Source organism: Penaeus monodon, chromosome 14 (genome assembly GCF_015228065.2).
Source record: "Penaeus monodon isolate SGIC_2016 chromosome 14, NSTDA_Pmon_1, whole genome shotgun sequence".
Taxonomy (NCBI): Eukaryota; Metazoa; Arthropoda; class Malacostraca; order Decapoda; family Penaeidae; genus Penaeus; species Penaeus monodon.
In genome coordinates, this window is record NC_051399.1 from 46,803,827 (window position 1) to 46,807,881 (window position 4,055).

General features: G+C 40.8%; 1 pseudogene; it reads right to left on the reverse strand.

Moving 5' to 3' along the window:
* Positions 1–3,937: 3,937 nt before the first annotated feature.
* LOC119580731 overlaps positions 3,938–4,055 on the reverse strand; it is a 51,026-nt pseudogene continuing 50,908 nt past the window's right edge.

A 4,055-nucleotide genomic window follows, 5' to 3' on the forward strand; every position in this document is an offset into this window, starting at 1 on the left:
AATATATTTGATTCCAGCCCCTAAGTGTGTGGGTTGATTTAACGCCATGTGAATTCCCCGTAATGTTCTTGCTGAAAGGATACTTTTTTATGTTAGTTACTCTGTGCATTTGTTGATGTATTTTTTTGCGTGAAAGGGTTTGTAACATAGGACCTTTTCAGTAGCTGTTTCCGGAGTATAATACGAGGGTTGTGTTTTGTTTTCCTGATTTTTTACTTCTTAAAAAATTCTTTTTTTGTTTCTGTTTGTGTTAGCTTGTTTTAATGATTTGCTTTATACAGTTATACAGACGGAATCAGAGGGAATTGGAGAGCAAATTGGGAGCTGAAGAGAAAGGTGATATTCAATGGTAGGGTTTAAAATCAAATGTTTTTGAAGCCGAACGTGAGGGTGAGTGGAACCAGGTATTAGTAAATGCATACCTAATCCGATATACATATACATATACGTAACTTATAATATACATATCGTTACATATACATATAATATATGTATTGTTTATATATATATATAGTATAGATCATATAATATATATAGATATAGGTATATATATATTATATTAATTATATATATATATCTCTCTTACACTATTGTATACTACTATATCTTTATATATTATAATATATATATTAAAGTATAATATTATATATGTCTATCTTATCTATCTGAGATTCTAATAATATATATCTATGATATAGTAGTATAATATTCTATAGATCTATATAATATAGATATCATATATATATATTTATCTATCTATATATATATAGAGATATATAGTATTGAGAATACATATTCCTCAGAAACACGTGTTATTTTATGTATATTTATATGTATATGTATTGTATTGTTATATGTGCTGCATATGCATAAGACCCTGTGTTTCCGCTTACCCTCACTTTAGCTCAAACCTTCTGATCATCACCCTACGATTTTGAGTCTTCTTTTTCAGCGCCCATTTTCCTGCTCCCAATTGCCTGATCACTTCCTGGGAATTGTAAATAATGCCACTCATAAAAAAAAACTAGAACAAAAGGAAACAAACACATTTGGGGGAAAGAGTAAAAATCTGAAAAAAACACAAAAATCTATACATATACTTCCGAAAAGCTACTGAAAAGGCCTTGTGAAAAACCCCTTTCAAAAATAAGCACAATGCACAGGGTAACTAACATAACCAGGTATCCTTTCAGGCAGAACATTACGGGAATTCACATAGACATAAAATAGACCACACTCTTAAGGGCTTGAATACAATATATATGTAACCACACTATAATAATTCTTTAGACGTCGTTGACAAATCTCAACCAGCTTATATACAGATTTATTGAGCGAACGAGTCTAAAAAGTTCTGCGTAAAAATAATTACATTTCATTAGCGCTTATCTTTTAACACTAATTTCTACTCTTATCCGACTCTTCAGACTAATGTGAGCCTTTGTGACATTTAGTAAATCATTATACAAAGCAGTACATGCTTGATTTTTCAGTCTTTATAGACCTTTCTGTCTGTCTGTCTGTCTGTCTCTCTGCTGTTCCTGTCTGTTCTGTCTTCTGTCTTCTGGTCTAGTCGGTCTGTCTGTCTTTCTGTCTGTCCCTGTGCTATCCGCCGTCTGCTGTCACGTCCGTCTGCCTGCCTGCCTGCCTGACAGACACAGACAGACAGACAGACGAATAGATGCAGATGGATAGATTGGCTGACTGACTGCTGAATGACTGACTGCTGACAGCTGACGCAGACGCTGACGACTGACTGACTACTGGCTAGCCTGCCTGCCTGCCGTGTATGCCTGCCTAGCTGCCCTACCTGTATGCGCTGCATGCCTGCCGCCTGCCTGCCTGCCTGCCTGCCTGCCTGCCTGCCTGCCTGCTGCCATTCATGCGCTCGCCTTCCTGCCTCCCTGCATAGCCTGCCTGGCCTACCCTTCCTGTATGCTTGCCTGACGGACAAGACAGACAGACAGAACAGATTAGAGAGACAGAATAGACTGACTGACGAGACTGACTGACTGCTGACACGGACTGACTGACCTGACTGACTGACGACTGACTGCTGCTGACTGACTGACTGACTGCCTGCCTCCTGTCTGCCTGCTGCCTGCCTGCCTGCCTGCCTACCTCCTGTCTATATGCCTACCTGTATGGCCTGCCTGACAACACAGATAGACAGAACGGCAGACAGACAGGACAGATAACTGCTGACTGACGACTGACTGACTGACTGACTGACTGACTGACTGACTTACTGACTGACTGACCGACCATGACCCCTTACCCCCAAGAGGGGACCATTTCGCCTGCTCCTGCCTGACAGAAAGACACAGACAGACAGACAGACAGACAGATATATAGACAGATAGACTGACTGACTGACGCTGCTGAGCGACTGACGGGCTGACTGACTGACTGTATGCAACCGCCTGCCTGCCTGCCTGCCTGCCTGCCTAGCTGGCTGTCTGCCTCTTGCATTGGCCTGCTGAAACGACACGACAGTGACGAGACACCCAGATAACGGCAATAGATAAGACAGTAGACTGCCTGCCTGCCTGCCATGCCTGCCTGCCTGCCTGCTGCTTGCCTACCTGCCTGCCTGCCTGCCTACCTGCTTGCCTGCCGCCTCCTGCCTTCCTTCCTGCTGCCTGCCTGCCTGCCTGCCTGCATGCATTCCATGCATGCAACCTGTCTACGTGGCTGCAAACACATCTGCCTACATGCCTATATTGCCCTCCTGTATGCCTGCTTCCTGCCTGCCTGCCTGCGCCTGCCTGCCTGCCTGTCACTGCCTGCCTGCCGGCCTGTCTGCCTGCCTGCCCTGCCTGTCTGCCTCCTAGCCTGCCTGCCTGTCTGCCTGCCTGCCTGCCGGGCCTGTCTGCCTGCTGACAGACACAGAATAGTCAGACAGACAGACGACAGAATTAAACAAACAGTAGATAGACCGATAACTGACTGGCTGCCTTCTGCCTTGTCTGCCTTCGCCTGGCTGCCTGCTGCCTGTCTAACCTGCTGCCTGTCATACTGTCTGCCTGTCTTTTTTAAGAATATTAAAATATAATTTGATGATGATGATGATGTGATAATGCATGATGATTATGATGATGATGATGATGATGAGATGATATGATGTGATAGGATTGAATGATGATTGAAAATTTGAGGATGATTAGTAGATGCTCATAAGATTTGCTAATCATATTACTCATGCCTAATAATAATCATACTACATAAAACTAATCGTATGGTATGGTATGTGGTAATGTATGGAATGGTATTGGTAATGAGAATAATAATACTAAGAAAATAATCCTAGTCCATATATTAATATAATAGTAATGGTCATGGATGGCATTGTAATGGACAATGGTAATCGTACGTAATATATAAACATACTCATGGAAATAGTATACTAATAATAACTAATAATAATAATAATACTAATAACAACACAACAGAATAAATACAATAATACCTCATAATTTACGTAACGAATAGTAACTGATAATAACAATACTATAATAATCACAACCACCAGCAAATCAAATGACCATACAACCTCGGACAAATAACCTGAACTACGCGGAAGAATAATCCTCAAATATGCCTTTCCATATACTCTCCACCATACAACCAAATTCGACGTATAATGAATCATCTGATCATCAACAAAATTGAAATTATACTCTTACGCAGAAAATAAATAAATACTAATCACGATTCCTGTTAAAAAACTGGACTTAAGTATACATTTAAGCTGGCCTTGTACGGAACATTGTAAAGCTTTATGATAAGAGAAAAATGCGCCATAGAGAAACTGTTAAAAATGGTTAAAAAAAGGTAAACACTGGAACAAGGTATGCCACTAATAACAATATGCTTCAAGTTATTATTATCCTTTTCAACATATAATCAACCAGGTCTCCAAAATTTACCAAGTGACTTAATATGGCCAATTGAATGCCATGAAGTGAGAAGCAGATTCATTAAAGGTTGCACCCAGAGCCAGCTTTTGGCAGAGGTCGTACAGGCAGCCATCCAGGGCACCATCACCTGGAGGA